We start from the raw sequence: 21,833 nt of genomic DNA, 5'->3' as shown, positions 1-21,833 counted from the left end.
TTTAAAATTTGAAATGGGGTTTAAACAACAGACATAAACTTTTGATCTCTAACACCTGTGACCACAAATATTCAGACCCATGGATGCTCTTCTGTTAGACGCTGCTGGATGCTTTCTTGAAGTGGACCAGATGCAGTATAGTCTAGATAATCAGTTTGATGACTCCAGGATGGATTATGAGCCTTTGCAGTTTTCTTTCAACAAACTCACAGTAGTGTGTAATGGATTAAGAATTACAGGGCTGGGATGGATACAAGCCTAGCTCTCCTATGGAGCAGTTCAAAGGCTGTTGAGAATCATCCCTTTTCTTTGGATCTGACTTCATGTTTCCAGTGAAGAAGGGATGGAAATTGCTAGGAGTTTCATAGTCTATGTGATTTTTAAGAGGGGGACAGAAAGGGCTCATTGCCACTTTCCTAGGAACTTTGGAAAATGATGAAAGTACTTTTAGTTGCTCGCATAACTGGTAGAGGTTATTAAAGGCACTTGGAAAGCCTGGGAAAGACTAGACAGACTTCCACCCGGTGAATGATTGTACTAACTGATGTACACATAAGTTCTTCCCACATTCGCAAATGACATCTAATGCTGTTGTCCTGTTGTTAGTATTCTTCAAAAGGTTCATATTGAGCCTTATCTTGCCATTCTCTCATAAGTTCATATGATTTTCCTCATTCATATTCTAAACAGATTGCTGTAGAAAGTCAGATTTAGGTTGTAGTCTTTGACTCTCTCATCTTTCTTTATTCAGATATTGCTGACACCATGTCAGGAATTCAAAGTATTTTGCCTTGTGATTATGTGATATCCAAATATGTAAGGAGACTTCCTTGTCTGGGCATTTTCTCTTTCTGAGTCATCTGAACTGATTTTTAGCTTCCTTCCTTCTTTCTTTCAAAGGAGAAGGTCAGGAGAAGGATTCTTCTGAAGCAGAACTGGTTTCAGCAAGCTAAAATGCCCTTTCATGGTCCTGCCAACATTCTTTTCTTCTATGAATCTTTTGTTGACTTCCTACCTGAGCAGCTTAGAAGGAGGCTCAAGGGGATAGGTGGGAGACTGAGGGTTTGGGGCACAAGTGAGCAATCAGAAATACTTCTCTTTTCCCTTATTTTAACGACTTACCTTTCCTGGTTGTGCAGAAGTTGATAAACCTTTTCTAGAAACTTCCAAAAGAGGATCCCTATTTACAAAGTAAAATGGTGTGTGTGTGTGTGTGTGTGTGTGTGTGTGTGTGTGTGTGTGTGTGTGTGTGTGTATTGGGGGGGGGTTGTTCTGGAAAAATTGCTCAGGGGTTAAGAGTACTGGATGCTTTTCCAGAACATCCAGATTGTACTTCTAACACCCACATAGTGACTCACAACTATCTGTAACTCCAATTGTATACCCTTTCCAGGCCTATGTGGGGGATGTACACATGTGGCACATAGAGACACATGCAAACAAAACACCTACACACATTAAATAAAATAAAATAAAAGTAAAATATGTTTTGTTTTTTGTTTTTTTTTTTAAAGTCAAGTGTTGTGTAGCTGGAAGTTATCTTGTGTCCTGCCTGGTCCTGCAGCCGCTTGGTCCCAAGTAAACACACAGAGGCTTATATTAATTACAAACTGTATGGCCTATGGCTCAGACTCATTATTAACTAGCTCTTTGTTGTTGTTGTTGTTTTTTCAAGACAGGGTTTCTCTGTACAGTTTTTCTTCCTGTCCTGGATCTTTCTCTTTAGACCAGGCTGGCCTCGAACTCATAGAGATCCACCAGGCTCTGCCTCCCAAGTGCTGGAATTAAAGATGTGTGACACCACTGCCCAGCCTTAACTAGCTCTTATAACTTAATTCAGCCCATTTCTATTAATCTATGCATTGCCGTGTGGCTTCATGGCATTACCTGTTCTCTCATATCTTGCTTCTCCTTGTGGTGGCTGGCAGCTTCTGCTTTGACTCCACCCTTCTTCATCTCCATCTTCAGTTTGAATGTACTGCCTAACCTTACTGTACCTCATCATTGGCCGAACAGCTTTATTTATCAACCAATGAGAGCAACACATATTCACAGCGTACAGAAAGACCATCTCTCAGCAGTGTTGGACAAAGCAAATGAAGTCTGTTGAATCAATCAATCTAGTTTTTATGATTTGGATACATTTTCCCAAAGACCTTTGTGTTAAAAGCTTTGGTCCTAGCATATGGCCATTTGCAATGTAATGGAATTCAAGAGGTAGGAGCCAAAGGGAATAAGTTTGGGTACTGGGGGTACTCCCTCAAAGGGGATATTAAGATTCCAAATGTTTCTTCTTTGTCCTTGTTTCTTGGCCACATTGTGGCTCATTGATTTCTCCCTTCTGTGATCCTGCTGTGATATTCTTCCTGCAGACTCAAAGGCAACAGGGCCAAGAAGTTAAGGACTGAATCTGTGAAACCCAGAGTTAAACGTTCTTTCTTTCTTTTCTTTTTTAAATTTTTTTATTCATTTTACATACCAACCACAGATCCCTCCTTATCCCTCCGCCTGCTCCCCCCTACCCCTTATCCCCTCCTCCAAAAGGGTATACAGTCCAGAAAGAGAAACAAGAGTGACCCTGTATCAGCAACCTGCAGGAGACCCACTCCTGGACCTAGATTAGGCACAGACCACACTCAAACACCTGTTTTCACAGAGAGAACCTTTATCAAGCAGGGAAGAAAAGTTAAAGTGGCTGCTTTCTGACTCAGGCAGAAAACAGCAGCAAAAGACATTGCAGGTATAGATTTTAAGAGAAGAAGAGGAGGTCTGTGCTAGAATGGGCTAGGATGTGATGGTAAAGGAGATAGAGGATGAGGGAAAAGGGGAAGGAGACAAGGGAAATGTGGTGATATTTTATCTGTGTACCCCAGTAAAGTTTATCTGAGGATCAGAGGAAAAAGTCAGCCGCTATATTAAACATAGAAGTCAGGCAATGGTAGGACATGCCTTAAATTCCAATACTAGTTAACTATAAAGGTCTGGAGGTCTGTACAGACAGATAGGAAGTGACAGAGCTGGGCTGGAAGAAGAAGTGATGTAGCTGGGCAGAGAGAAAATGAGTTGGTAGAACAGAAAGGCATATAGATGTGGGTATACAGGAAGTAGGTCTCTTTGGAAGCTACAGAGTTGGTGAGGTGAGGTTAGCTGTGGCTTTTCCTATTCCTCTGATCTCTCAGGTTTTAAATCCAATATCTGGCTCCAGGTTTTTTATTAATAAGACCATTTAGTATTCTGTCCTACACACACACACACACACAATGATGTTGATAATAAGAAGAAAATAATATTTAAGTGTTTGGAGCTTCGATGAACAAAATCCGAAGTGTTCTGAAATAGCCTACTCATTTAATAACCCAGAGAAGAATGTCTAAAGAAATACAAAGCAAGTTGCAGCTATAATTCAAATTTTTCTAGACCCCCCAATTAAAAATGATGATTATAAAATGAAAGGGGGGGGGTTAACTTAACTATACATTATTATTATAAACTCAACACATCCAGAATATTATAATTTCTATGTATCCAGTGTACATTTCTCAGTATTTTGACATTAAAATAAATATTGGCATCTGCTCTGTACTTAGAGAGTATCTGGAGCTACAGTTGAAGCACTGCATTACTGGGTGTGGCTGTTTTAAAATGGATGGGCTTATAAAGAACAAGGGTCCGGTGCCCGGATTGGAGTTCATGGCGTGAGGTCCCCATGGAACTGCGCCCCTTTTGCTTTGACCATCTTTCTTTACCAGTGAGAGAAGAGACAGCTGCTCCAGTTTGCAGAACTTGGTTTTCTAAAATGGTTTCCAAGAACACTACTCCTAGGAGATACAGTACCAAAAAGGGGTTTTAGAGTCGTCTGGTTTCAGAAATACTCTATAGTGGTAGGTATTCAAATATGCAACAACATTTTAAAGACGTAGTACAGCAAAGGAGCAATTTTCTGAATAACTGATTTCAAAATCTTTTGACTAGGGGACTGTTTCTTTTTGTTCTCTCCCACTAGCTACTCCATGGGACGAACGGAGAGAAACATCACAGAGTGTTTGTATACAAGGTGAGGAAACCTATTTGAAATATACATTGATGTTTGATAATGATGATCAAACTTAGGCTAACACACCAATTGTCAGTATTTCAAGTCTACCTTACTGTTTCAACATTAGTCTATAGATGTTCCGGCACTATCCTTTCTTCTAGTGACACACAGATTTTAATGCCACCATCCTATTTGCTTATTTATTATTGTGTGTGTGTATGTATGCATGTATATATGTACATACACACACACACACACATATATATGTATATATATATATATGTATATATAATGCAGAAGAAAACTTTGGCTACAAAATTCCTATTTTAAAATAATAACATCCCCCTCATGTGAGAGTAGCCCAAGTGGGTGTTGAGGATCTGAACTCAAGCCCTCATGATGGCACTGTCTTATCCATTAGTGTGGGTCTACCCCTTTATGAATTTCCTCCCACTGTATTCATGCCTATCCTAACTCCTCTTTTACTTTTCCCTCACTACCTCTGATCATTAAAAATAGTCTTCTGAACTGGATAAGCAGCTTCCATCGAGTTCTTATTTTTTGAGACAAGACTCATGCCTTAGGTTCCAATGGAGAAGAATTACTATTCAGACTCCGCTTTCATCAGTGCTGCTTTCTGGTAGAGACAAGTCTTGAAACAGTAGATAAGAGTGAATTATGAAAGCACAGAATCCTCTGGAAGTTACAGGAAGTAGCCCTAGAGATGGAGTGGCGAACTTGCTGGGGAGGGTGGGAAGAGAAGTGTTTCTGGAATATGCCACTGACCAGAAGCATCAGGGCAAAGGAGAATCATTTTACAGGAAGTCTAGTAAGCAGCTTCCAGTAGAGTGGACCAATATCTTACTGCAGTGGGAAGAAGCCACAGATGTGAATTGGGACATTCAAATCATTCAATATTTCGTGGAAAACGTGGAGTGAGACTCCTACCCGGGTACCCTTTGGGCAGTGACTTCCCAGCATTTTCAAAGCCTTGAACAAGTTGTTGACATTTTCCATGGGGGCTCACATGTCTTTCACTTCTCTTCCTGAAACAAGAGGAAAGAGCTTCTACCTGGCACCAAGTGAAAGGGGCTCCAGCAAACAAGATCATATTTGTGGTTTCCAGTGACAAGCCTTTTTATTACCGACATAAAAGGATGAAATTTCCTCAGACCTAGAGAAAGGGGGGTAACTGAAAACATTTACTTTATCAGATGCTGTTTTAGATGAAAGGCCAGGATTCATCTTCATATTCAGCAAGGCATATAAGCAGCTTTCAGGAAAGGGATGTGCTGACAGACATTCGCTCCCTCAGCTATTAAACGTGCTGGAACATATTTTAAAAACAGTTTAGAACTAAAATCATGCCCATTTATGTCTTCCATTCCTTTGAGGCCTTTTAGTGATAGACAAGTCCGAACTGCATTTATTCATGTGGGAGAAGAATTATCTTTGATTACCAAATGCTTTCTGCGTGCATAAAAGCTATAATAAACCACTTTTGCATGTGTTGGAGTAGGTGTGTTCTTGTGAAATGAAAGACGGGAACAGTTAGGAGAAAGGAAATTTCCTGCGAGCATAAAAGTGCAGTTATTTCCACATCTCTCTTCAGTCCTGGTTTTAATTTTCAGCATGCAACCATTTAGAGGAACAGCTTTGAGTTACTGTTGTTGTTGTTGTTGAATCTCTGGGCGGGCCTCTCCGAAGGGGTGGACCCACACTTATGTAGGTGGTTTTCTGGGGTTTGAGTGAGATAGACCAGCCTGTCAAAGCAATTTGCTGTGCAATCCTGAGGACCTGAGTAAAGATCCCAAGCACCCATAGAAAAGCCAAATGTAGCTGCCTGTGCTTGGTGGGCAGTGTGGGTAGAGATTGGATGATTGCTGGGGAGTCACTGGCTGGCCAGTCAGTCTCGCTAAATATTTGGTAGGAGTTGGGTTCAGTAACAGACCCTGTCTCAAGGGAGTAAGGTGGCAAGGGACAGAGCATCTTCCTCTGGCCTCTGCATGTTTAAGCATACCCCCCCATGGATGTGTAAACATATACTTAGAACACACACGCACACACACACACACACGAGAGAGAGAGAGAGAGAGAGAGAGAGAGAGAGAGAGAGAGAGAGAGAGAGAGAGAGAGAGAGAGAAAGAAAGAAAAAACTTTTTTAAACTTAAATTGCTACATGGTGAAATAGATATTTAAATCTTTAGTGCTGGTCTATTATTGTCACGGACAAATATAAAGGACAACCCTGAACAGCTTGATCAGCCTTTTTAGACACATTTTGCCTCTTCTCACTTGTACAGATAAACACACAGAACCAAATCTCTGATATGCAGAATCATATTTCCATCACTTTGAAATTGTTTTTCTTTTTTTCCCCACAAAGCAATGAATGCTCATTACAGACACTTAGAGAATATGGACAGGTAAAAAGAAGAAACTAGAGTTCCCAGTGATGTCTTAGTCCTACAAAACATCAACATTCAGCGATTCTATCTATGTCTTTTTTTCTTACACATTTTGCAATGCTGAAGAAATGAGATTATGTTACACAAATTATTTTGTAGCCCAACTTTCTCATTTTAAATGTCTAAAACAGAAAAAATTGAAGTTAATAAATGGTATTGACAGACAAAATTGACATAGATGTGTGCTATTTAATTATAAAGATAGATCCCAATATACTTAAACCAAATATTACTTTGGGGCATTTGGTCTCCATTCTTGCCATGTTGTAAACAAAATTTCAGGAAATATCCTACTCACTATATTCTATAATAATTTAAATTTGACTTCTTAGAATAGCTTACCAAAATGAACTTCTTGGTCAAATGCTGTTCACACTCTTCGTTGCTTTTGACATGCTTTGGAAAGTGTCCCCAATAATTAAAAATATTCTTGTTTATATTTCAGGTATGAGTTTTCAAGAATGCTTAATTTCAACCAGCATACCAATTCTACTAACTATTGTTCAGTTTATTTAAAATTCTTGGGACTTGCTATTTCCTTTTATATACTGGGTATAATAAGGTATAGATTAAGGTAGTATGGTTAGGATTAAGTCATTTAAAGGAGGCAGAGAGGCCTGCTCCAAAGTAAGAACCCTGATTTAAATGGCCTGGGCAAATGGCTCTCAGTGGATAAGAGTACTTCCTCTGCAAGTGTGTTGACCTGAGTTCAAATCCTCAAAGCCACATAAAAATCTGGGTGTGGTTTCATGTGCCTGTAATCCCATCACATGGGTTTTGAGGTAGGCAGATCTGTAGAGTTTTCTGACCAGCAAGCCTTTAAGAAATGTGCATTTCTGGTTCAGTGAGAGACTCTGTCTCAAGGCACTCAAATAGAGACCACATAGAGGGGAACACCTGAATTCCTCCTCTGGCCTCTATATGTAAATGAGTGGATATATATGGATATATATACACACTAGGACACTCATGTATGTGCAATGCACGTGCACACACACACACACACACGGGGGGGGGGGGGTTTGTTCATGGTGAGCAGTGAGCTCACAGACATCCTTAGATGACTGACAATCTTTGTACTTGATCTTTAGGAATTTCATGATAAGGACTTCTGTGCACCTGTGCCCACTGTAAGACAGAGAGAAAGACATGTCTCAGGAACTCTTTGAGTCAATTCAAAATCAAGTGAGATGAGTGGACTTGAGCAGTTGGGGGCTCTAAGGTTGGGTAATTTAAAGTGAACATAGACATTGTTGAAAATGTTGAAAAAGAGAAAGGAAAATGATTGCTCATGAGCTGTTTTCATTAAATTTCATGCAACATTGTGATGCTGGTCTATAAGGGAAAAAAATCACCTTTTAAATTTTTTTTTCTTCTAGGCTATGAAGCAATAGAACAGCACGGTAAACCAGGGTGGGTATGTGGACCAGCCACTGGATTGCTAACCAAATTTGAATTATTCTCCATGCCTATATTTATGTTTATGAGGGATAGCCATGATACTGGGTAGAGTCTGAGAGGATGAAACGAGGGAATTTTGGGAGTCACTTAGCAGAGAGCCTGACAATTAAGAACCACCCACCATGTAGATGTTACTATGTTTTCTTATAGTCTGGCCCTCTGCCTTCAGTTACACAAAGGACTCACTGACCGAGAATGCTGTAAGCTGTTGGCTGGGTTATAAAGGTCAACAAGCATTACCCCTACCATTCATCACTGTCTGCAGTATCCTCTTGAGCAAGAGCATCATGGGAAACACTTGCTCCTTGTTTTCTTAAATGTAATAACATGGTTTGGTGTTGTTATTGTCTTTTGAATGCCTTGTCTTGTCTTCCAGAGTTACATGGTCTATGGTGTCTCCCTTTCTGTACTGGTGACTAGAAAGCTTAGGGGTGAATTTCTGGCTGATCCCTACCTGATATGTAGGGCTTCACAGAATGCATTTCATATACCAGCCATCCCGCCGCTAGGCTATACCTTATCTTTCTTATATTCATTCCCCACCTGCTTACATTTTCTCAAATTTAATTTTATCTTGTATATATTTTGTGAGCAACTTTAAATTGCTTTTAGATCAAGGCGCAGTAGAACTAAAGAAATAAAAGAGTGAAACATAAAAACTGATCCGTGAAGCATCAACTCTAAGATAAATTCTACTCCTCGATCTTTGTAATTTCCTTCTTTGCTCTTTTCCCCATGGCACTATCTCTACCTCCATCATCCATCTGTCCACTGACCCATCTGCCTTACCTGAAGATATGTGATATGAATCTTTCCTATAATATTATGCCATAAATATTTTCTTTCATGATTAAAAACATCATAAGTCAGATATGATGGCTTCTGCCTGTAATCCCAGCATGCAGGGAGAGAATCACCAGGAGTCTGAGGCCAGCCGGGGACACATAGTGAGTTCTAGTTCAGTCTTAGCGACAGAGTAAGCACGTTATCTGAAACATCAACAAACACACAAATAAACAAAACCGTAAACTGGCTAGTAATGGCTGCCTTGTCGTATCTTCTATCATATAGATTAAACACAACTTACTTAGCTATTATTCTGCCTTTAAACATGGGTTGGGGACTGGGGGATGGCTTCGTTGACTAATTACTTGCTATATGAGTATCAGGCCTGAGGTCCGTGTGAAAAGACAGGCATGGCAGAAGGTGACTGGAGCGCAAGGACTGAGGAGGATGAGACAGGGGATGTCTCTGAGGCTTGCTGAAGGTCCAGTCTAACAGAGTTGATGAGCTCCAAGTTCAAGGAGAGACTGTTTCTACCAAAAGGTGGGATACAAGTGAAGACTTTGACCTCTGGACTCCCCATAGCCGTAAGTTTTCCTGTACCCAGCCCCGCCCACAGTCGAAACAAATCTCTCTCACCCGCAGTCCTGCAGCCGCTTATAAAATAATCATTCAGAGGTTTAATATTATTTACAAACTGGATGGCCTATGGCAGGCTTCTCACTAGCAAGCTCTTATAACTTAACTCAACCCATAACTACTAATCTATGTATTGCCACATGTCCCGTGGCTTTACCTGCGTCCCCTTACATGTGGCTCTTTTGGTGGCTGGCCTGCATCTCTCTAGATTTCGCCTTTCTCTTTCCTGTCTCTCTCCTTGGATTTTCTGCCTGCCTCTAAGCTGTCTTGTCATAGGTCAAAGCAGCTTATTTATTAACCAATGGGAACAACATATATTCACAGCATACAGAAAGACATCCCCCCAGCAACTCCACACATTCTCTAAACAAGCATGTGTCTTTGCCTGTGCATATATCTCCAGATGTGAACATGTACACATTTAAATAAGCCCTTGGCGTTTGTTTCCATGATTTTCCCTTTGCTATGGAACATATGTACAGGTTAAATTTTAGCTATGCATTTCTAATGCTTTTTCATAAATTTCTACTATTTAAAAGAAAAGTTTCATTAAGTGCTATTACCAATGTTTCTTTCCTATTAAAATAAAATGAAGGCCTCTAGTGATGTGTGTTTATCCTAGAGAACTCAAAAAAAAAAAAATTCCTTGAACCAGTCCTCTACAAGTCAAGAAACTTATAAAACATGAGATGAAAATACCTTTTCTCTTGACATGGAGAGCTTGCTGGAGAAGCTGGTGATGAGCAGATAAAGCTCAGCAATTAATCTTGGCTGCATCTCACTGCTTCTTCCTCAAGCTTCCCAAGACAGTATCTCTACGTCTGATCTCCTTGAGGAAGGGGCACAGTCTTTGCTGGGGCACTTTTCTCCCATGATGCCAGGACTCACAACACTTCATCAAACCTTCCTCCCAGGCTAGATTCCTCCTCACCTGACTTTCAAAATACAGCCACCTCACACCGAAGGTTATTTTGAGGATTTTTGAGTTGGAGATTTCTCCAGATCAGTTGGTGAGGTCTGGAGGGTGTTTAAAAATAGAAGATGCTTGAGCTGAGTGGTTAGCTTTTATCTTTAATTAAGGATTAGGAACAACATTTTAAATTTGTCTAAGAACTCTCTGCTTCCAGCTTCCCTGCCTTGTGCCCAGATGTGAAGACTTCCACATGCCTCAGTATTGATGGTTTCGTGTTGTGTCCTTCCTGCCTACACTTCCTGACTGCTATGTAGTCAGGCTTATACTTCTCTCAAAATGACCGTATTTTCCACATTGATCTTTGTGATGTGAATCTCTGTTAGCAAACATGGCTCTTGTTTGTGAGGCTTTCCAAAAACCAAGCCAAGGTGGCTTCAGACCCCAGTGTCTGCCATCCTGATCACCAATCAGAATTCTCATCCTCATCTTCACACCAGGGAAAAAATTCATTCTTTACAGAGTCATCATGCAAGTGATCCATAAGAGATGAGATGGCGTGCCATTCCATGGACAGACAGACACTTAGCAGAAGTCTGCTCCATCATACCAACTTGTTCTGGATTTGAGGGTTTATCCTGGGCATAGCTGAGCAGACTCATGAGAAGGCACTCTCTTCCCCTCCCCTCTCTGTTTGCAGTATGCTGTGATGGTGCAGATGTGCACACCTTCGTGAATTTACAGGAAGACCAGAGTAGGATGTTTGGTGTCTTCCTCTATAGCTTTCCACCTTCTTGCCTTGAGACAATGTCACTCACCATATAAGAAACTCACTCTTTCGGCATGGTTGGCTTGCCATGGAGTTCTGAGGATCTGCTTGTCTCTTAACTCCTAGGACAGGAGTTTCTCTGGCTGTGCAGCATCAATCACGCCAGGCTTTTTCCATAGGTGCTGGGGATGCGAACTCTGGTCCTTGTGTTTGCAAAGCAAGTGATCATAGCCACTGAACCATCTCCCTAGTCTCTTCAGCACTTTATTGGTAGATGTCCCTGTTAGCATCTGCTGGCTTTTGTCACCCCTGGAGTAGAGAGCTAGATAAAACCAAAGCCGTGATTTGAATTCAGACAGAAAGTTGTATAATCTGTCTTTTTTTTCTATTTGAATACTTTGCCTAGAGCTAAAAGAAAAGGCTATGAACATGTTTCTCTTTAAAGATTAATTGAAGGCATAAACATAGTTAGACATTAAGACTGTGGCTTGGTTATGCATCTCACTGCCCACAAATACCCCCCTTTGTGCCTCCCAAACAATTATACTCCCATCCTGGAACTCACTCCAGCTCTGTTTACTCCGACAGTGTATAAATGGTGACTTTTGAGCTGCTGTATCATCGTGTTTACTCTCCTCGCACCAGCTGACTATGGCCTGAGACCCCAGCTAAAGTTAGGTAGCTGGTGTGAAAATGGCACTTCTTAAAGACATTAGCAATGGTTAAAGCAAGTGCCCTTATAAGATTCCATAATTAATTAATTGATAATCAATACATGCATTAATTGGCTAATTAGTACATTAAGTAACTGATTAATAAATACACTAACTAATGTGTTCATTGTGAAGCTGAGGCCACTTCGATGTGATGAGACAATTCACTCATTTTGCCTATTCTGCCTCTGCAATGCAAATCTTCAAACGCGCTGTCTTCAAACACCTTCAACTGTACATTCAAAATCACAAGGAGTGGTAGCAATGCTGATTCTTCAATCCTCTTAGTACCTTCTTCTCCATACTAGATTTTGGTGATAATGATGGGATGGAAAGGTGTCTTTACTTCTGGTTGGCAAAGTTGAAGCTGAAAAGGATGTGACCTTGGTAAATTGTGTCCACACAAAATACCTGGACCAAGTCCTCCTCGCTCAATGGACAGAGACCTAGGACATCAACAGTTTCTGTAGTAGGGGGCCTAGTTCATGGCTTCTTGCTCCTAATATTATACTTAGAGAGAGATGTTGGTCCAATTGGAAAAGCTACTTTGATTTAAGGTAACCCATTAGAGATTTAGGCTCAGTCAAGCAAGGGCGATGCTGTCACTTACAGGGTATAGGATGCTAGTATGATGGGTAATGTGCAGGAGGTGGTGGCCAGGTCTTTGAGGCCAAAAGCTTGAGCTGCCGTAAGTAGGAACATAGAAGGTGTATCTACTGCCGGGCCCAGGATAACTTTATAATATGCTTCTCTCTTGGGATACTAGGTGAGAAGGCAGTTTGAGGTCTCCTGTGAACTTTTGGACTTTCCAGTGTAGCTACCCTTTCCAATGGCCCAGACAGGTTAAGACAACTCTCACTTTAAGGAGCTTAGGTTCTCACCTGTTTTCTGTATGAAAATGAACTTTTCCTTTGAAAACTTTGAAACACAAAGTGTCCAATGAAATATTCTTTTGTAAGAGTGAATCTGATGCTCGCCATCTGAGCAGGCCACCTTTAGGATACCAACATGACTCCTGGTTTTTTCTGCCAACAGTGTGACCTAATTTGTGATTGATCTCTTACAAAAGAATGAAGAGAAAAACATCCAGACAGACAATTTACCTCCATCTGTCCTCTGTCTGTTCAGAAGGTAAACTCAAGGGACCAGGATGTTATAAACAAACCATAAAGCTCTAATGGTTAAAGAGACAAACTTACAGTTTCTTCACACTTCTTTTTGTTCTCTAGAGTCTATCTAGTGCTTAACATTTGAAATTTATTTTCTAGAGAACAACCTTTCCCTGGATGACTGTACTTGGTTTCTCTACAGTGATGTTAGAATATAGTTCATTTTCAGTTTTCCTGGTCCTTGATACTTTTGACTCCTCTTGAAAAGCCTTCCCTGATCTCCAGCCTCAGACTCTAGAACATCACTCAGGATTAGCCAAGCCCCTTCAGTGCTCTAGAGAGAATAGTATTTGCAGGTCATGCAGTGTTATAAATTGTTCAGAATGTCATAAACCCCAGGCAAAAGATAACTGATTTAATTTATGCCAACCGAGTGCCTCCATAACTCATCACTTCCTAAACAACAGGGTAAGATTTTAGCTTGACTTATTGATAGATTATGAAAAAAATAAACAAATGTTTGAGTAAAAATTTTAAAGAAGGAATCCTTTTTCTTTTCTATTCACCCTGGCACACTGCACCCCAATGTGAAAAAGACCCTTGACTTCAGATTAATAAACCATGAGCAATAAAAACAGAAATAAAACCTATCCATCAGATGCATATAGGATGCATTAGATGTACATTCAATGGCTAATTTAAAAGAGCACTAAACTGCTGTGAGAGCTTTCTCAAGACCAGTCTTCATGATCAAGTACCTGTGAGGCCTGTATTGTTATTAACATGTGGGACCCCCTTAGCTATTCCTTGTGACCAGAGGGCACAGCATGAATATTGTATAATTCTACGAGGATGTCACTTCACAAACAATGTGATAAGAACAAAGAGTGAGACCTTCAATTATGTGTAATTTTTTTCTTAGTATAAGGATAAACCTTGATATTTAGAAAATAACAGAATTATGTTACTCCCTATCTAGCCATTTGAAGTTAATTAGGCAGTGAATCTTAATTACCTACATTAGCTGAACCTGCAAAATAAAATGAAACAGTTTCTACATGCTGTCTTCCATCTACTGTTAAGCGCATAATCAGAGAGTCAGATACTCATAGTCTTGGTCAACAACCATGAACTCTAGGGTGTTTTAAATCAGGGCCATGTTTTCATCCCAAGCTGACACAGTTTCCAAATCTAGAGGAAGCCCCAGTTTCATATTGGTGAGCTCTCAGTTTGATGGAGAGACCCTGCCTCAGCAAATAAAATAGAGGAGAGTCAGACGATGAATCCCCATCATGAAACCCAGGCCTCCACATGCACACCTATGTACTTGCGCTCACACATAATATGTGTCCACACAAATGCAAACACACACACACACACACACACACACACACACACACACACACACACACACACACACACACGTGCATCACACACCCATGAAAATGAAAAGAGAAAATGAAAATTGTGTATGTGCAAGATATCATGGTTAGAACCGTGAAATATCCAGGACTAAGACCATCCACCTTAGGCTGACATGTATTTCATAGTTTCTAGAATCCAGTACATCATTCACTCACCCCTTTATTCACTACTTAGAGCAAAAGGATTTAAAAACCAGACGTTTATACTTTCTTATCTCCTTTTAGCTATAAGAAAATTGGGACTTAACAGGGTCAATCATTTTACCTAAAGCTATGGAGCAGCTAGTAGCAAACCCAAAACTGGAATGCTACCTCCTGACTTCCAGTGTATTAGGAAATGTCTATGTTTCATTTGATGAAATGGATGTTCTCAAAAAAAAAAAAAAACACTGTGCATAGAAGGAAAACAATTTCAAAACGTTAGTAAAGTTAACACAAATGATTTCTCGAAATGGCTCCAAAACTCTTTGATGCAGGTGAAGTGTCTGAGTGGTCCCTGGTAATCTTTCATTTTGCCATCGTCCAGGCACAGCTTTTATCATTGTATCTGGAAATAAGCTGCATAAGTCACTTAAACAGAATCTGTTTTCTTTTTTATTTGAGAATTTGAGGAGAAAAAAGCTATTGGTAAAATTTAGAAATGACACAATCGTGGCTATGCCTTTACATGATGGAGCGAAGTAGCCATCTGATGTTAGAGATGGAAACCCATCCTTTGGAAAAAGGCTCAGGTAGGACAATAAAGAAAGAAGATATTTCATTAGTCTAGCATCTCCCTGACTGTGTGTCTCCAGGTGCAATGCTGAGTCACCTCTGGAGCCCCACCTTTCAAGTATGAAGTCATGGAAGAGCTAGATACTTCAGTAAAAACAATTATGGAATCTATCTGTTGGACATCACTGTGTTTTAATTACGAAAAGGAAATATTTTCCTGGTGGAAGATGTTGGAATGTTTTGATGAGAGAGGCACCAGAGTTTTACGAAATGGAAGTGTCTAACAATGGAAACTATGACTGTGGCATCAGGTATCACTCATTCATTAGTAAGTACTTGCTCACATTCCAGAGTATGCCAGGCTTCAAGTTATTAAGTATATAGGGCAGGATTTCTCAATAGGTGATCTACGGACACCTATACCTTCCCTGCTTGAGGCCTTTGGCAAAACTCAGATGCACAGGCCCACTTCAGGGCTGCTGTTCATGTACATCTGGGAATGTACCTGATCATTTGTACTGTACTATCACCTACTTCCCTGAACTTCTGGTATAAGAAAGCAGGGCAGAGAATGGAGGGTCTTTCTTTGGCTTTTATTTTTCAAAGCCACGAACTCTATTGAGGCACAGAATTCAGGACAAGTGTACATTAAGCCGAGAAGGTTCTAGGTAGTTTAGATTACAACCTATAGGCTAGCTAACTACAACCTCCGAGTCAGTGAAATACTTGCGTTTTTGAAGTAATAGCTTTGGTAGCAATGGGCAGATATACAGCAGCGAGGAGATGGATCCAACAGTTCAGAATTGCTTCTAAATATCTCATCCTTTTTTTTTTTTTTTTTTTTTTTTTTTTTTACAGTCTATAAAAGTATCTTATTGGATGGAAACTGTATGGTGCAGGTGATATCTGACACATGTTATAGGTACAGGGGTTGGTTTTTTTCCCCTCTCTCCATGAAGGGGAAGGCTTGGGGTGTATTCCTTCCCTGCTGACATTCTTGTTCCCATCTATTAGCGCAGAAGCAGTTGGCTTCATTAGTGTTGTCATGAGCTTGAGCCCAGTGCTTCTTTCATTTTCCCATTAGTGACAATCGCCTGGAGGTCCAGCGAGAAGAGAAGGATGGCTGGAGATCCACCCTCAGAGGATCTGATTTAGTGGATCTGGTAGGGGCCCAATAGATGTATATGTCGAACAGGTTGTCCACAGCATGGACCTCATTGTTTCACCAAAATTCTCTTCCTCTTTGGCTTTTCCAACCCATGGAAGACAATGGGTTCGACATTTTGCTTTCCATTCTAGGGAACCTTAAGTGGCCCTACTCATCCTTGGGGAAGCAATATATGCCTGTATCAAGATACAACCTGGAGGCATGTGTGATTGGCCCAAGAACAAGACGAAAGGAAGCAAAGCTAAAATGATCCAGCTGACAGGGTTGCTTCCACACGAGTGTACAAGAGACTGAAGAAACTTCGGAAGTGGGTTAAAGTCTGTTCAACTTCACCCTGGCTATTGAGCAAGGAGACAAAAGGAGAGGAAAGAGATCACTTGGAGACTTAGCCATCTACCATAAATCAAAGATAGAAAGAATAAATTTGGCTGCGGAAAGAAACGTTTCATTAAGATCTGGAAAATGGAAACCAGGAAGGATGGGAAGATGCGAAGAGGAGCATGTGGTCTGAGGCATGTTGATTCTTACTGGCTTCTCTAGCCACACATGCTTTGATGCTTAGGAACTTGCTGTAAGTGATTTTTGAAAACTGAGACTGATGGAAATGATGGGCAAGACTCCCCTTAAGACAAAAGCCCCTTGAATCTACAGGCTGTGAGAGGAAGGATCAGCAGCCACCAATGTGGAGAGAGAAAATATGCCTTGGCATCTTGCTGTGCGTGGAAAATAAACAGCTTCGAGGAAACCAGGAATGAAGGAGGAATTGACTTATAAATGTGGATAAGACTCACAAGAGACTCAACAGAGTCCATATAGTTCAGTTTTTAGTCCTGGAATGCACAATGCAAAATGGAGAGGAATTTTCAGAGGGAAAGGGAGTGTCTAAGTCTTGAAAGAAGGCAGGACATGGCACTTGTCAATCCTACATAGGCTGTGCAATAGATATTTTTTTCTTCCAAGAAATCAGAAAGTCACAGTTCCCCTCTCAGTAGGCAATCTCTTCAGTATCCTTAGATCTTGACCCTGCTGTTATAGGGATGGATCTCAATCCAGCGGGCATAAGCTGAGATTTCTAGGTTTATTTGTCCCAGAACAAAGAATTGGACCAGGGACCCTTGTATAGTGCTAGAAATTGAGTTAATTTAGTAAGAAAGAGATAAACAGTCGCGAGAAAGCAATAGGATAGAGAACTAGAAAAGGTTCAGAACTCAGATGGTTCCTCAGCCACAAGCATGGTTAGCCTTTATGGCTCATTTACCCCCCTGTGTCTAGAGATGTAGGCTTTTCTTGGGCATGCTGTTTTTGTTACAGGTAGCTTAAAGTGAAAGGAGAGGCATCAGTCTCCGGCCACTGATTCCTTTCATACATTAACCTTGATGCTTCTGAAATCCCTCTATCCATCCTATTTTCCTGACACACTGGGGTAGACAGTATAGGCACCTATAAAAGTGAGCCCTCCTTTGTATACCTGGCTGAAGATAGCGCAGTGAACTATGAGGATCTGGAAACAGCTCTGTACACAAGAGTTACCCCAGAATGGTGATGGAGAATAATTGGCCTGTGCCATTTGCCAACTGTGTGCAGGAACTGATGTTGTGACGCCGTCTTTTCTGAATCTCTTGGAAAATGGGACTAAGAAAGTGGGATTTGCAGTCTTTCCACACTAGAGAGGGGCAGGCAGCTATCACCCTTCAGTAGAAGGTGGTCCCTCGCTCCCAGTGAGCTGCATCTGGCTGAGACCGAAGACATGTAACAGAAAGAAGTTTAATCATTTCTGGACAAACGTAAGACATGATTACATATGCCATGGCTTCAAACAGCCACATTTGTCTTTTGGTTCTATACGCCTGAAATGGGTCTCAACATGCTGACATTCAGGTTTTAGCAGGTTTACCTTTATCTACTGTTGGCTTCAGGGAGAAGACTTCATTTTCTGTTGCTTCAAGAGGCTGCTTATACTCAGTGTCTCTTGTTCTTTTCCTCTGTCATCTAAGCCAGCAACCTCAGGCTAAGTCTTTCCTACACTGTCATGCCCCTGCTGCAGATTCCTCCTTCCCTCCCACAGACTCTGACTAGTCCATTGGGCCCACCCAATGTAATTGAGGATGATCTACACCCCAATTCTACCTGCAACTTCGAAGCATCTTTTCCATGTCTGGAAACATATTTCACAAGCTCCAGAGACTTTGGGGGGAATCACTATTTCTCTAACACAGGCTACAGAGAACTTTGACTTCTGTCCTCTAGCCTTTCAGTGACAAGGGATGGAAGATTTATTTTGCTTTTACATCCTGTGGAATGTTTTGACGGGGAGATCCACATTAAGATGCGGCAGCATTTTCATGTTCATGTGTGATGCCCATCTTGTCACGCAGTACTCAGAATGGTGTGACTGGAACCTAATTTGAAATGAGAAATAGAATCGGTGATGGAATTCTCAGGTGAGGCTTGTTTAATGTTCTATTCTGGCTCATTGCAAGGACTTCTGGGTAAAAACTTGAACCATTCTTGTAGGGAGGAGAACAGGGTGACCCTTCCATTCACCAGTGGTCTACTTCTCTAGATATGCCTGCTGGCCAACATCCTGAACTTGGACTTAAGAGTTTAAGAGAATCTGCAAACAAGGGAGAGAAGCCTTTTCTTCCCAAGTCAGGGAAGGCGTTCTCTCTTCCCTGTGAGTTGAGAAAACTTCATGCAGAAATGCCTGTTTCTTTCTTTCTTTTTTCTTTTTCCAGTACTTTCTTTGGGTCTCTACTTTTATGATGTTGAGAGTCCTGTCTCTCTTTCTCTTCTTTCACTAGTCAGTGAAAGGGAAGCTTGTGAGATAACACCACGTTTACCCACTGTCCCCACTCAGCATGCTGCCTGTGAATAGCGGGAAACCATGGGAGAGTTTGTCTTTAGACCCTATTATAAAAAAGAACTTGAGGAGGTCACTCATTGATACTTAGGTCTGAGTAATAGTCTCCAAATTGGTTTTATCAAGAAACTCCAGGTGACTGGTTCTTATACAATTTCTAAGATTAGTAAAGATTTCACATTCACCCCTTTGACTGTTTCTTGAAATCACTTTCAAGGGTAAAACCCAGCAGGTAGAGGAACGAGTTCTTGGCCCCTGCAAGCCTTCATGACACCTGGGACAGAGCTGCAAGGTGTTTTAAGGAGAGGCAAGCTGATGGTGTTAAAACACTTTCCCTGTTTTACCAAACCTGTGACCTGTGTTACTATCCACACCTTTTCACATATGTATTCACATTTATGGAGTGAATGCTGTCATCTTTTAAAATAATGTTTAAGAAATTATTGGGTTTATGTGGAGTGTGTGAGTGTGTGTGTGTGGGGGTCACATGTGCCGCAAAACGTGTGGCAGGCGTTCAGAGGACAACTATTTGGAGTAAGTTCTCTCCTTCTACCTTTATGTCAGTTTGGGGCTCCGAACTCAGGTCAGCAGGCACGGGCAGTCAGCACTTTACCTTCTGGGCCATGGAAGTTGTGCTCTTTATCTCGTTATCAATCTGCTCCTCTTTGGAAGGCGATAACAGCCATGCGCTAGCCTCCACCTCGAAGGTAAGACTTCAATAACGGTGGGAAGGTAGGAAGCCAAATCAGCTCTTTACGGAGCTGCAGTAGAATCTAAAGATTTTGTGGTGAACCATCTGGGTCAATAGATTAATAAATGGTCTAAGCAGGTGAGCAGTTTCATAAACAGAAAATTGGAGCACCGTGTACTCAAGTTTTATCAATAACACTGACATACGGCTTTTAAGTGTGTTATTGTCTTCTATCTATTTCTTATTACAATCCTTTTCGTTCATTATAGGACATACTACCAAAGAACCTGCTGCTGTGGAGAAGTGTGGTTCTGTGTCCTAGCGCATAGCTGCCAGCCCTCCTCCTTCTGTTCCGCTGAGCCTATGTGCACCTTTACTGGACTGTGTTGTTGCTTGGTGTTTTGCTCCAATACGGGCTTCTGATCCAGCTGTCCAGCTTTGTTTGCTGCTTCTCTTTTGAAGCGAAAATACCAGACCCGGGGAACATTTGTTACACTTTTAGTGCATCCCTTGGGCCAGTCGACCTTGAAGACAAGGGTCACTCGGGTGCACAGATATTAGGAGGACGGTTCAACCTGTTGATCCGCTGAGCATTTGTGTTATTATCTGAATTCAGTGTAATTTTTTCCAGTCTGTTTTTCCTTTTAATCAAACAAGAGGCACTGAACTCTTGGAAACATCCATTTCTGTTTGTGCAGAACGCATGATTAGCAGGGACCCGCTTGTGTTGATCATCTTTTCCCTTCACAAAAAGAACAGAATTAAAACTGACCCTCTCCTCCCCTCCACAGCACCGTTTTGTTTTCCTCTCTAACAGCTAAAAATCGAGCAGAAGGATTTTTTGTGTGTGTATGTATAAATTTGGGGGCTCGAGTACAAAAACCGGTAGCTTCTGCACTGACTCGACTTTAAAATGACAATCCCCGAGAGGTGTTCTGAATGAGAACATATTTTAAAACCCTTTGGCCACTTCTTCCTGTCTTCTTTCTCAGCTGCTTCTTTATTAGTGGCCGGGTGTGTCCATCTCTCTCTTCTCCTTCAATGCTTTTGACAAAGTCTTTTACATAAGCTGCAGCTATTCCTGAAATACAGTGGCACGATCCTGGGTGCATAGAATAGTATCAAATATTTTGTATGGTGACTGTTTGCTTTGATTTGGTCCTTGAAGGCACATCTTAAGGTGTGGATAAATTAAAGGTGATTTCTCTTTACTGTGGAAGGGGAAAACACATATACCATTATTATTATTATTATTTTACTTAATTTCTCTTCCTTGTGGACTATATCTCTGACTTTCCATAGTTACAGGAGTGCTTGAGGTACATCAGTGGTTATTCCTGCGACCTCAAGGCCACATAGCTGGTGAAAACAGGAAGATCCTGGAGCCTAACATTTAGTACTGGTATTCTTTGGGCCAGCCAGGTGCTGGCTTCACTTTCTTCCTGAAAAGACAGAAGTAGTTCTCATTTGGCTGATTGATGGGACATAGAGGATCCTTGACTGTAGTGTTCTCACCAAGCAGGGCATTCTTTCTCATGCAAATAGCTCAAGCTGCAGGTGTGACTCTTGGGAAGAAAAAAGGCATCATGGTATTTCTGAAGGGAGCTGTCTGAAAGCAATTTCCCAGAGCTCTTCATTAGCCAATTCAGTGTTTATTAAGCACTTTTGCTGGGTCAGGAATGTTCTAGTCCCAGAGATACAGGATGAGACAAAATATACAAACAGCCTCCGCTCTCGAGGCTCACATCTAGCCACTGTCTTAGTATTTGATTTGTTGCTATTACTTCTATTTGAGGCAACATTTATCAGACTGCTCTTTCTGTAGGAGATTTTTTTTTTTTTATGGAACAATTGTTACTGTTTTTGCAGGGAGCATAGAGCCCAATGGGCACCAGCAAGTCATATGTTTCTTTGTTCTAAACTATCTACCTTCTGGGCTGGCTTCATGATATTTGCTCTGTATAATGAACATGCGTAGACCTGGAATTTTCACTTAGGACTGTTTGCACCTCGATGCTGTCCCCACTGGCTTACCTTAGAAACTATTGTCTCATATTTGAGTTGTAAGCAAATAGTTTGAAGTGAAAA

The sequence above is a fragment of the Peromyscus californicus genome, unplaced genomic scaffold (genome assembly GCF_007827085.1).
Source record: "Peromyscus californicus insignis strain IS unplaced genomic scaffold, ASM782708v3 Scaffold_1__1_contigs__length_55948999, whole genome shotgun sequence".
NCBI lineage: Eukaryota > Metazoa > Chordata > Mammalia > Rodentia > Cricetidae > Peromyscus > Peromyscus californicus.
This window is presented reverse-complemented; position numbering follows the sequence as displayed.